At 41.1% G+C, this 13,777-nt stretch overlaps 1 long non-coding RNA gene across 1 annotated transcript in view; it reads left to right on the top strand.

The window, feature by feature from the left end:
- The first annotated feature begins 1,530 nt into the window (after positions 1–1,530).
- Positions 1,531–13,777, top strand: part of LOC125700335 (uncharacterized) — a 34,587-nt gene continuing 22,340 nt past the window's right edge. Inside the window, exon 1 of the long non-coding RNA XR_007379859.1 lies at positions 1,531–1,658. This is a non-coding gene — a long non-coding RNA (uncharacterized LOC125700335). The remainder of the gene's footprint in view (positions 1,659–13,777) is intronic.

Here is a 13,777-nt window from a genome sequence, read left to right as displayed (position 1 = left end):
CATCTCCAGAGAAGGAGACTCCACCACCTCCCTGGCAAATTGCCCCAAAGTTCTTGCATTTACAGCAGGAGGTTTATATTCTGCTCCTTTTCAGAGAAGGATCGGGAAAGCAGAACTCAGACCAGAACAAAACCGATCTCAACATGGACGGGGAAAAGATCTGACTGACTTGTTCTCATTTTGTTTCATCTGCAGTGGTGGAAAGCACATTATCCATCATTGTGTTTAAGTATGACTTGTGCTCTCTACCTTTCTTACTGTTATTATTTCATGACTAGAAGAAAAAATGACTTTGGTGTATTTCTCCCTTTTAATCTGAATTGTTCAAAAAGATGTCATAACCAGCTCCAGCCTCTGACTCTCCTCTCTGCTTATAAAAGCAGTCCCTCCTCTGCTCTTGACTTTGTCCTTGCCTTGCTAACATGAGGCTGATATGAGCAAATGCTATTTCTTAGGAAAGTTCTGACTCAACATTGTAAGCTTTTCAAGGGAGAATGAATGCAATCTGTGAACTGAATTGGCAATGCAGGAAGATTAGGAGAAATGCTATGCAATATCCAGATCATGCCATTTTAATATCTAAAGATGATTGCTTTTAGGAAGGAGACAATAGGTTTAGCATAGAGGTGACAAAACATATTCTTTTTGCTTTTCCTCTTGGTAAACAAACTTCTTTCAAAAATGAAATGAAGCTGTATTATGCAACAGTGATGGAAAGGGAATGACATGGCATGGGGGCTGTCCTCCAGCTGATAAGATAATAGGTATTTACCAAGGGGAACCACTGGGCTGCTGAGACCTCCTGATATCTTTTGTATTGCAGGGCTTGGCATTCTTAAAGTTAGGATGTCAAAACTGAAGGGCTTTGTGTTTATTCCCCTTCATATTTCTTGTTTTTCTCAAAGGCCAGGTCACTTGGAAAAACCTTCAGTTTTAGGGCAAGGATCTTTCAGAAGTCAGCTTATAAAGAGGCTTGATTGATGCTCCAGGTTTATTACTTCTAAGAGCATTTCAAATCTTTGGTTTTGACTTACAGATTTTAGTTCTTCAGCACATGCATTTTCAATCCTTTCTCAAGCACAGTGACAGCATAAAAAATCTTTAAAAAAATAAATAAATAAAACCTAAATTATTAGAAAGTCACTTAAGTCAAAGAACTGGAGTTCTGGAATTCTTTTAAGAATGAAAGTTTGCTAAGCTCTCAATAACACAGTTGGGTTTGACAACACTGCAGCAACTTTGGACATAGCATTTTTTCACCAGAGTTAAATAGCATGGAATAAGTTAAATATTATAAGTTCCTTTTTGTCTTGTAGCTACTACATATGTGTTCTTTTTCTCTTCTTTTCTTTTATTTTCTTTTTTTCTCCATTGCTGTTTTTTTTTCCTGTCAAGCTCGTTAGTTTAATACTGCAGGTGTGACCTCCCCAACCAGGTGATGCTCCTTCTCGTTGACCCTTAGCCCAGCTTCTCCTGATATATTGACCACTTTTCACTCTCTCTGGTTTTCTTTCTCCCTGTAGCCTTCCTGGACAGCGTTCTTCTACACCAACGTTCCCTTCCTGTGATTGCAAAGACAGCTCTGCTTCATCTTCCATTGTCTTCTGCTTCCTATCATGGAGGATTCAGCCATTGCATCTCCTACTGATGGACAAAAGGTAAAAGACCACTTTTGTTTTCAAAGGTCTAAATGACGCTACACCAAAACAATTTTGTTTCTGGACATAACATAATGTAGGCATAATGCAGTAGCTACTGCAGTGCTAAGTAGCAGGAATTACTTCCTTGGAAGTAAAAGGTAACTTTTTGTCTAGCTTCTTGGGATGTCACTGGTAATCTAAGCAAAAGCTTGCCTATATGAACAGCCATACAATATTTTTCCATAAGAATAGAAAAGAGATGCAGCTGGGAAGAAAACCTGGTAGTTGGACAGTTTTTTAAAATGTGATGCTACAAGAAAAAAAAAAAAAAAGGCAACAGAAAACCAAGCACCTGTTTTACCTTCTTGAAAATAAAATCTTAAGCAAATAACAACCTCCTCCTGCTCACCCCCATACCCAACAGTCTTGAATATTTCAGGAACTGTAAATAATGAGGACTCAGTTATCTTCATAGAGACAATGATGTTGTTCTTGAAAACACTTAACTGGGGTCTTGGTTTTAAGGAGAAATATTCCTCAGTGCATTATTGCTGTGAATTTTAAGTGCTGAGTTTCCTAGCATTTCCAAGTGCATTCTTCACATTAAAATGTAGGGTTTTCTTCTAATTTCTTATCCATTAATGGATAAATTCTACTGGGGTTTTAAACGCAAAGGCATCAGAAAAAACACATTGCTTATAAACTACAGTGAAACACTGAAGTTTTCCTGAAGTAACCTTGCATGTGTTGTCTTGTAGTTGGTCATAGAAAAAGTAAACCAGACGTGTCACCTGAATTCTATTTCATTATATGCCCCTTTAACATGTAGGAACTGTGTAATCCAATATTGAGTAGGCGAGAAGAGTCTAATCTAAACCAGTAGTTCATATCGGATTCCTTTTTTCTGATACTTAATTTCTAGCAATTCATTGTAAGGTTATATTGATACTTTCCTTATGTGGATAATAACGTCACCTCAAGTGTCAGTTACCTTTGCTGTCCTGTTCTGGATCTGTTTGGGATAGTGGGAAAAAATTAGTTCTATCTGGTACAAGAATTGATTGGCCCAAAAGATATTGGGGTGGGGACCAACAATTCAGCAATTGTGTTCTTGTGAGTTTAATTTGGAGAACAATCATCTGTTTCCTATAAAACCTATAATAGCTGTTCAGGGAAGGGACTGGGGAAGGGGTCTTGTTTGTTTTTATGCCTGGTTTAGTTTCTGAGAAAAGCTTTCCTTTCCATTTGGACACAAAACTGTAGAGCAGTATTGCTGAAATCTGAACAGCAGTGAGCCTACCTGACCTACTGGTTCCAGTTTGGTGCAAATCCCAGGGATAAATAGATGCAATTACTGAAGTTGGGTGTGCCAAGAAAAATCTACCAGGACTGACCATCAGTGAATCAGAGTTGTGGGAATGTAGCCTTTCTGCTTCAGCTGCATCTGACCAAAGCAGCAATAACAGGAGGCTGGAGCAGAGGCTTTAAGCTGTGACTTTATTGCTTCAGTTGTTGTTAACATATAATATTACCACAAACTGTGTAGCCAGGGTTGCTCTCTTTGAGGCTCCAGTCTCAGTCTGCACATACAACATTTTCATTGATCCTCATCTAGGCAAGCAACTTGTTTTGCTGCTAGGATTATAATCTTCTTTAAGAGAGTGATCAGCACAAGTCATGTTCTTTCCTCCAGAGCAAAATACGCAGTAATTAAAAATGTTTCTAGGCAGCTTGCTCTGGTGGATGAGACTAAAAGAAACCTCTTCTAGGAGATGAAGGGGAATCCCAGTAATGGAAGTGTTTAATGTCAATCATTTAAGGTCAGCGTGATTGCTGCAAGGTTTGGGTCTTTTTCTTCGCGTTGTTCAAAGGAAACATTATATGACATTTTTGAGCAAATTCTTTTCCAGAAAATGCAAAACAAATGAAACAGGAGCATTCAGTTCAAACCTATAATGTGGCATACTAATTAGTATGCAAAAATTAATTGGTATAAGGAGGAGTAACATACTGTGGGCCAAATTCTTTGGTGACTTCTATGGGAGAAGTGCCTGAGCACCTGAGGGCAGCATTTGTATGGCCCTTTGATCTTAACTTCTAGAGCTCCAGTGACAAACTTTATTAAAGATTAATTCTTAGAGCCCACTTTTAAAACAGGGACAGCTACTGCCAGTGGCAGATGTATCCAGCCTATGGCTGTGGGTAAAGTGACTCTACAAACTAGAGATCTTGTAGAAAGCTTTGGCAGTGCTAGAATGTAGGTTCAGACCCCATAACCTTCCTCCTTCCAGCAAATTCACACCTGACTTTTTTTCTTTTGAGACAGCCTAATTGTGCTGCTGCTCAAGACAGTCAGACAAAAAGGCAAGTCTGTGAACAATTGTCCTGTCTTATGTCAATTATTTGTGGGCATTTATAACTAAAGAAAAAATCATCCAACTGCATACAGGCTTCCCAGATAGGACTCAATGAAGATTTGCTCATAGATTTTTGCTGTCTGTTTTTAACTGTTTTACTTGTTTCCATGGATCTAAGACTTTATTTCTCTCCTCCAGTCCCTATTCAGGTATTTGTGTAAAGATATTTTACTGCGTCATCAGTATAGTGTCAGATACAGCCTGATAATATTTGATGAGTGTGCTTTCATCTGTGTGCCAGGTAGTGCTGCTATTCTCACAGAAATCAAGGGGTCGGGTGCCTAAATATTTTTTCTGGCTTTTGGTCTATGATTTGACCATAGCGATGACAAGGGGAGCTGGTTCCAGGCTGGGAGGCTCTCACAAAAAATGCTCAGATGTCTGCAGTCTTGTGCTGGAGCCCCATCCTAAGAACAGCTCCTCATCTCAGAGCTTTGTCCTCAGACAGATCTGCAGGTGTGGGGTGAAGTGTCTTCTACATCAAATAATCCATTGCAGTGTGTGTGTGTGTGTGTGTGTAGCTTGGAGGGGCCAGATAGGTGAGGCATATGTGGAAATACCTAACTTGTAGTCAAATTAATCTAGTGTAAGAAAATTCCGTTTTTTTGGCCATACAATTTTCTGGAATATGTCTTTAATAGAGAGAGCTTTATTTGCTTGCTTTTGGGTTAGTGCAATTTGAACTCATGACTCTTTGCTCTGCAAACAGTGTCAGAGTAGCTCCAGTGTATGTGAGGTCAGAGAGGTTTGAGTGATGCTGTCGGAGTCCCAGCAGAGATGTGGTTCTGTGGTTCAAGGGCTCTCCTTTTTTTGGCAGATAGAATATTGGACACTGATCCAACGTGCCAGGAGAGTAATCCTGTTCTTCCTTTGCATATCTCCTCAGCTGCTGAGCAGCTGAAGAGCTGACAGAATTAAATTACGTTGCTGCTGCTGCTATTAACAAAGAGTAAAGAGAAACTGTTACATCTGGCTCCGCTTCTTTGCCAGAGTCTTCATTTAATTGTTTTCTAATTTGAAGAAAACCACAAATGACAAGATGAAACTGCTAGAAATGTAAATACAAGAGTCAAATTGCTCTTGTCAGATTTCTAGTTCACAAACTATGGTAATGTGATTCTGCATATCTGACCAATAAATAAGAGCTGCAAGAAGTGGATGCTGTTGATTCCTCTGCGAATTCGTAGTCTCCTCACTCACAGTTACTGAAACGCTTTCATTTGAAAGAACATTGAAGATGCTGATGTTGAGGATCCAGGCTGACAGCTGCAGACTTGCTCAGTGCATGCTCCAGGACAGCGTTCTTCCTTGGCAGCAAATGGGGAATCCAGACTGAGCTGGCTGGAGTAGGTTTCATTATTTGTTCTCTGCTACTTTGCAATGAATTTTTACTCCTCAGTTGTAGTGAGCTAATAGTGAAATATATTTGAAGAATGCAGAAAGTTTCATAGACTGCAGTATGAAGGGTCATCCAATATGTAAATGCGTGACCAAATGTTAGTAGTTTTGCTCTTGCCTGAAAAATACAATGAAGACAGTACCTCTAATCGAAGATTTTTCTCTAAATATTGTACAAGAAGACTGAGTTTCAGATTAAAAAAAAAAAAAAGAGCAAAATAATCCTAAACAGATAGTTGATCAAGAACAAGGTTTGTCCTTTAGAAAGTCCTTATGAACAACAAAGTCAGTGCTAGTTTACAAGCAGCGTGTTAGTCGCAAATAAGGAGCTGACAGTTCAAATACAAAAATGCAAAGAGAATCCGCCAGCTAATGCTTCTGTCTGACACTTAGAATCCTGAGTTCCACTGGGCACATTCGTGCCGCCAGTGAAACCAATCCCCACCACGGGATTTCCTGGTAAACAAACTTTCCAGGTAACTCAAGTCCGCTTTATTCCTTTACAAATGTGTCATGGCCAATGCTTGCTGACAGTGTCTGGCAGATAGCTGCCCTTTTGTGAAATGTCCCTGTTGTAGATTTGAATGAGACAATTGGCCAAGCTACTGAAGCTCATATATTTCCTTTGAAGCCACCTCATTGTGGGAGCTAACAACCTTGCTGGATTGATCCCTATCTGCTGCGTGGTCAGCTGATGGGTCGGTTTGAAGGACAGCTTGTTGGAGTTGCAATGTCATGTGTGGGTGTTATCAAAACGCTGCGTTTCCAATCTGTTTGAGCTCCGTTTGTTTGCCATGGAGTTGCTGCAGCAAAGCTAAACATTGCTTGTGACGTGACTTAAACACCGAGCTGCAAGGAAGGAGCAGAGCCCTGGGGGGGCTGAGAAGAGGACAGCCAACAAGGACCGGTAGAAAGTGCAGCTGTCGTGGAAGAGAGAGAAGTTAAAAAGGAAAGGAGAAAAAAAGCCTTGACTGTCCCTCAGGGGCAGGGGCTGCTGTCGTTCCAAATGCCGACAGCTTTCCAAACCTAAACCAAAGCTATAAAATATGAAATATAATGAACAAAAGTTGGCACCCACCCATGTGTAGCTGTCAACCTAATAAAAACAAAACTATCTGGCAGCTGGCACTTAGGAGCTGGGAGATGCCAGCCCCAGACTCCCGCAGAACAGGCTTTGCCTTTGCCTTCTACTTCTTCAGTGTTTGCTAGGCTTTAAATTGTTTGCCAGCTCAGATTCCACACAGAGACTGAGGAAACAGAGGCCCTGCCGCACCTAAGCAGTCATTGCATCTCCAAGGCATTGCATCTCTGGAAGAGCATCTTCAGCCTCTGTCCCCTCATACTTTCCTGCTCTGAGAGGGCAAACAAAAGGCAGACAGCAAAGGCTGGATGTTGCTGTGTTTTGGTTCCACCTTCTCTGTTTCCTAATGGCTAAGCACCAATCTGAGCTGTTGAGCTAGACATGGTGTATGGAGTTGACTTGAGCTTAAAGGGCAAACTACAAATCAGAACTCATCGATTTTCTAAAGCAAATCTTCAAATAATAATAGTAATAGCTTTAATCTATTAAAGTCAATCAGAAGTGGGATGAATTGGGGGTGAGTGATGACTATAAGAAGGAAGGGGACAGACTCTTTAGCAAGGTTTGTTGTGATGGGACAAGAGGAGATGGTTTTAAACTAAAAGAGGGGAGATTTAGACTGGATATGAGGAAGAAGTTTTTTACAATAAAAGTTGTGAGGCACTGGCACAAGTTGCCTAGAGAGGTGGTGGGCACCCTGTCCCTGGAGACACCCAAGATCAGGCTGAAGGGGCTCTGAGCACCTGATGGAGCTGTGGGTGCCCCTGTTAGTTACAAGGGGAGTTGGACCAGATGGCCTTTAAGGGTCCCTTCCTACTCAAATGATTCTGTGACCCTTTCCCTGTACCAGTCTTGGGGCAAGTGTAGGTATTTTCTACATTAGGAATTATTTCTATGTAGTCAGGTCTGTAGATGATTTTCAGCTGCAGCAGAGAAGCAGACTGCTTTCCTAGTCTACATGAGCAGTGAAGTACCAAATGTGGGAGGAATCGTGGCAAAACCAGGCCTTTAATTCCAAGATAATCCTAAGAAATTATACCCACTTTGTGCTCCCACACTCCAGGAATAAATAGCTACCTGCAATTGTATTGCAGGCATATGGTTTTATATTTTCTCTGAAAACTCCTCTTTGTTACAAGCAAATCTACCTTGAATGCATCTCACTCTCAGACAAATTGCTCAGTGGAATCTCCTGTGAGTCTACCCCTCCTGCAGGTTAGAAAGTATTTGTTCATTTTTATGAAGGGCAGCCTTTCAATATTTAGTGCAAACAGCCCATCCCTCAGGCACCTGACACTCATGGCAAACAGACAAGTCTTTCGGTAAATGACAGTGCCCCTGAAGAGTGGAGAAGGCAGCTGGTTACAAACGTTCAAGGGCACACGGTGAAGCTTTCCATCACAGGGACAACCTGTCCGTGGCTGGTTGCGACCTCCTTTGCTTGTCTGCCAGCAGACTCAGCCATACTTTAGGGCTGTTTCTCCTGTTTGTAGCACAATATGTTACTTGCTGTGATTTTTTTTTTTTTTTTTTTTTTTTTTTTTTTCCCCAACCATCCTCTCCTAACTTTTACTGGTGTTGGAACAGTTATCACAAAGGTTTGTGGGCTTTGGTGGTAGAAGCCAACCTTTCTGGTGGGAAGCAGATTGCCTCATAGTGTGTGTCCCAGCTGTATAGATCATTGTAAAAAATAAAACTGATTCTCTGTTCAGAGAAAGTGAGAGGATTTCTTATACTCCTTTTGGACTGCAGGATTTGCATTCTGTGTAATGGTTGGGCTTGATGATCATATGGATCTTTTCCAACCTAAGATCTATGAATCTATGACTTTAATGGCTTCCCACATAGGGAGATTCTGCAAACAGAATTCTGTAGTACTTCTCTGTCGAATTTGATAAATAGAATTGGAAAAACTGTTCCTCTTTCCTCCAGCATGCATCTACCATCAGATCTGCATATACCTACACGCATATACATATGCTCAGTACTTTGTAGCTCTTTAAGAGCATCTGCGTGGGCTCAAAGATTGTTGTGGTTGAAAAGAAATTTTCATTGAGCATAATCTATGTGAAGATTTGATCTTTTTTAACCAGGCTACTAATGGTTAGCTGCAGTAGGTGTGCAGTATATTGTTTATCTGGCTCTTATATGTAATTAGGATTGCAGTAGAAAAATTTGCTTCCCATTCACTACGCCTGTGGGTCTGCCTAATGTCTGCTGAGGTTCCTGTTTTATGTCATTCATTGCAATTGCAAGGCTATTGGAGTTTGCTCTTGAATTTCTGTGTGCTCTTGTGTCAAGATAATAAAGGAGAAAGAATGGAAGTGTGTTTGTATAGCAAATGTGAAGATCCAAGTGAAACCATAAGGGCACCTAGTCTAGGCTTAAGTCATGAATACTGAGAATTGGTATTTTACGTGGCAACCATAAAATCCTTTTTTCTGACACCAGATAAAACCTTAATTTTTCACATAAAGTGATGCTGCAAACCTCAGTGCAAGGAATTTCAGCATGAAAATTCCTGAAAGGTGGGAGGTGTAGATTAGATGTTAGGAGGAAATTTTTTCACGTAGAGAGGTGACGTGCTGGCATGGGCTGCCCACAGGAGCTGTGGATGCCCCATCCCTGGAGTCATTCAGGGCCAGGTGGATGGAGCCCTGGGCAGTCTGATCTAGTAGCTGATAAAGTGGTTGGCAACCCTGCCCATGGCAGGAGGATTGAAACTAGATGGTTTTCGAGGTTCCTTCTGACCCAAGCCATTCTATGATTCTATGAAATCAGGTATTAAATACTGCAGGTGAGAGTAACCCACTGTTATAACCTAATTCCATGGGCTGTGGGAAATGCTGATCTCAGTTTAGCCATTTAGAAGTATGAATTCAGCTAGTATGGACAACTGTGCTAGTTGTCCAGTGTCCAACAAAAGCAAGCAGTGAGAGAGGCGCCCTCAGAATCAGTCCAGTCAGTCTATATAGAGATATGTTGCAATCTGGGTGGAGGTATCTGCTTTTCTCCAGGGGCGACTAGAAGAGACTTAGTGGCTAATTTAAACTAGGTGGCTAACTTCTAGATGGCTGAATTTTGAGTGTGTTGGGTTCCTCCTGCCCGTGGAGTCTTCCTTCTCTTGCTGAACCACTTGCTGCTTGGTTTAGATGCCTAGATTGCTGACTGCGTACTGTGGGATATGTGGTACAGAAAGTAGGTTGGATAGCATGTTGGATAATCACTACCATCACTTCCACCCTTAATAATTTCATGGGTGAAAGTGGGGCCAGGACTGTTGTATATGCACTTTGCACATTCATCTGAAACAGCTGGGACTGAGAGAGGAGTGTGATTCAGAGAGGTGCTGTCTGAAGCTGCAGATGCTTTTCCAGATAGGAGATCTGTACATGGGGAGAGCTTGAACAATGGACCATTCAGGACGGTCTCTCTGGGACACATGTGGGTTGTTTTTGGCTGCAAAAAGAATCTCCTTTGGAGAAGATATTCTTTCCCCGATCTTGATAGGGGTAAACAGAGCAATGTCACTAAAACAATGCCTCAGAAAAACCTTCTAGGGAGTTTTCTCTTTAGTCTCATTTGAAATGCTAGAAACCCAATTTTTGGGTTGTTTTTGTTTTAATGGTACATTCTTGCAAGGACTCAATCTGTCATCAGAGGGTGTATGAAGTTCCCTCTGACAATTATGGGGGTTCCACCCATGGATTAAAAAAAAAAATAAAATGAAAGAAGAGGATAGAAAGAATAGCTCCTTGTCTATCAGCAGTCTGAGCCCAGCAATTGCAGCATGCCAAAGGCTTCACAGCATGTAAGTTGTGATCATTCCCATCAGAAAACAAAATTGTCAGCTAGAAACAGCTCAAAAGATTTTGCATGAGTAGCGCTTGCACGCACTGAAATTAGTAGCAGGTGTTCTAGCCTATTGTATGTTAGTTTTGTGGTGGAAAATAAGTGCTGCCAGGTCAGTGATAGAAGGGGTTCCTGTCTTCTTCCCCTCCCTCAGCCCATCTTTCAGTTTCCAATCCACACAGATCTCTGGCTTGGCCCTCCTGGATGCTTTCTTGTCATCAACACCATCAGTAATGGTTTCCTCGCTTTGGGTTTGAGTCGGGCTGTGCTCTGTGCCAGAATGCTTTGGAAGGAAATCATTCCGAGTCAGTCTAATGCCATAACAAGCTCTGCAACAGCTGCAGCAGTGATATGCTGGCAAGCTGTGTTGACCTTTTAAAATGAATAAAGAATGACTATTTCCACAGTACATATAACTCTTGTCCCAACCCCTATCTCTGTGCCCAGGCATTGCACTCGTGCTGCTGAATTTGCAAGGAAGCATTTATTTTGTTTTTGCCCTTTTTTTTTATGTCATATTTTATCTGTGCCTATAAAATTATTTTGCAAAGGTTAGTCCTCAGAAGTTTAAAGTCAAAACGTCCCATTCTAGACCCTGCACTCCCAGAGGTTAAGGAATTTGGTAGTGATCATACAGTATGCCTGCAGCAGACACAAGCATAAGACCTGTGACTTTCAGCTTTCAGCTCCCTGCTAATCCAAGCTCCTTCCTTTAAAGAAATGTGCACTTGAAGAGCTAGGTTGTGCATACGGTGATCTTTCCCAGCAGTTTTGAGATTTCCCATGATGGAGAACCCAGAACCCAAATCTCATTTACTGGCACTGAACAATCTCTTCCACAAGTTTGCCTTTCATCCAATGCCTATTGCTGTTCTATAAGCCAGGATAGTAGTCAAACCTTCAGAGATCTTCACAGCTGGAAATCTGACACCACCTCTCAGAGAAGAAAGTTTGGATGCATTATGTCCTTTCATATTTATAGTTTATAAATCTTGGGAACTTCGTATTAAAACAAAACCCAAATATTGAGCCAGTCTTTTTTCAGTGAGCTCTTATTGATGAGATCCTTCCTTTCTACATCAGCAGCACTGGTTCAGAAATCTGGAAGTGTGGCAGTTGATTTCTGAAATTACCAAATCAGTGGCAAGGCAGGCAGTAGGGCACTCAAGTTCTGGAGGTGTGTAGGGTTGTACAGATGGCATTGGTGCATATTGAATTGTTGGTATGTCAGTGACACAGCAGGAAAAATCCATCTATTGACCCAAAGCAAAGGTACTCTGAGCTGTTAGGGAATAAATATATTTCCATTAGTGTGCTTTCATATATTTTTTTCTATATTCAGAAGATGTTGATGAAATTGTTTCAACTAATCTGTTGGAAATGTGGACTTGCTGAAACTATGTTCTCGCTGGAAAGTGGAATTTTTCATGAAGTCACAGAATTGTTTCTGTTTAAAGGGACCTTTAAAGGTCCCTGCAATGAACAGGGACACCCACAGCTCCATCAGGTGCTCAGAGCCTCTCCAGCCTGACTTTGGGTGTTTCCAGGGGCAGGGTGCCCACCACCTCTCTGGGCAACCTGTGCCAGTGCCTCACCACCTATACTGTAAAACACTTCTTCCTCATATCCAGTCTCAATCTCCCCTCTTTTAGTTTGAAACCGTGTCCTCTTGTCCTTGTTGTTATCACAACAAACCTTCCTAAAGAGTCTGTCCCCTTCTTTCTCACAGCCCCTTTAGATACTGAAGGGCTGCTCTCAGGTCTTCCTGGAGCCTTCTCTTCTCCACGCTGCACAGCCCCAGCTCTCAGCCTGCCTTCTAGGATAGGTATTCTGTCCCTTGGATCATTTCTATGGTCCTCTGGATGCATTCCAACAGGAAGATCATTTTTGAAATGTTCCAAATTATCAAAATGCCTTCTGCCAATATTTTCCAAATGGAGAAAATTCCTTTTATTTTCTGACTTTTTAAAATTTCAAAGTCACTCAATGCTTAAAAAAAAAAAAAAGTAATAATTAAATTAAATATTTCAAAACTATTTGAGACAAAATGTTTCTTGGCCTGAGCTGTTTATCTCCCACTCAGAGCGATTGTCATGTTAGACTTTCATCTCAATTCAGGATGCAGCTTTTCTTCTAAAACAGATTATGAAAAATTTTTTCTTGCCCAATGTTAATGTCCACTTAAGAGAACAAAGACTATTTTTCATGAAGATGCACTAAAAGGAAGGCTTTTTGTCAATGAATCATGAAAGTGGGCTTGGCTGTTGAGGTTTCCATAATTCTCTAAGAAAACTCTTATTTTTCTACCTCATTCTGCACAGGCAGACAGTGTACGCTGGAGACATTGTGGTCCATATGGAGAGGAATGTTGAACCCAAGCCAGATGTTTGTAAACCTTAACTTTGAAATGTGGCACAATACCACAAGCTGTCAAGTTGTGTAAAAGCTTAAGCAAAGACAAAAACAGAACGTAATATTTACCAGATGAGATTTCTCTGTAATCTTGTTGGAATTTTGGGAGTATCCAACTTTCATGGATTTCGAAATGAGCCCTGTATCATTTCTTTTCTCTCAGTCTCTCATATGAAGAAGGATGGGGAAAAAAACATGCTAATAAAAGGGAAACATCTTACATGGGCAAACAATGGACATGGGATGGCCTTGAGCAATTTCAAATGGGTATATATTTCCTTGAAGTCTGAATCCCATCAAAAAGGCACATTTTATGCATAGTATCTAAAGGATTTTCCTGAAAAAAGTCTATTTTGGGAATCATTTACTAAATTGGTAGTAAGTGGGACAATTCCATAGTATTAACATTTTTCATAATGCCTGAATTATAGCAGTAACATATGTTAAGACAGCACAAGGCTATCCAACATATTTTCCGTCTTTTGCCAAAAATAATTTAATTCATCCATATAAAGAGATGAGTAAAATGTTTCACTGCTTGAATTAAAGACATACGACTCAAACCAGAAATAAAATCCTAAAGAGCCTAAGGTGACATTTTTTGCTCTCTGCTGAGAGATGTCTTAGCCTCATTGTTTTCCTGTTTCTGCCATCCCCTGGTATTCTCAAGATGTTCTTCTCTGTGGCACAAGGCTGGTGTCTGCTTAGACACCCACTGTGGAAACACTCCCGCCCCATATGTGAAAAACTAAGGGCCAGGCTATAGATGTGAGCCTAGGGTTATTCGCACCGCTCAGCTGGCTCAAGAGGCTGTGGGGTCTCACATAGGAGCAGGGAGAGTGGTTGTAAAGACAGCATTCCCCATCTTACAGAGAGATTATTGCCTCTGAGCCTCAAATTAATAGTGTCTGTTGGGGAGAGCAACTGATTTTTGCCACGTCTCATCTGGTGGAAGACCAGCAGTGGATTCTGCCCAG

Source organism: Lagopus muta, chromosome 14 (assembly GCF_023343835.1).
Source record: "Lagopus muta isolate bLagMut1 chromosome 14, bLagMut1 primary, whole genome shotgun sequence".
NCBI classification, from domain to species: Eukaryota; Metazoa; Chordata; class Aves; order Galliformes; family Phasianidae; genus Lagopus; species Lagopus muta.
The sequence above is the reverse complement of the archived record's forward strand: the minus strand, read 5'-3'. Positions and strand labels throughout refer to the sequence as shown.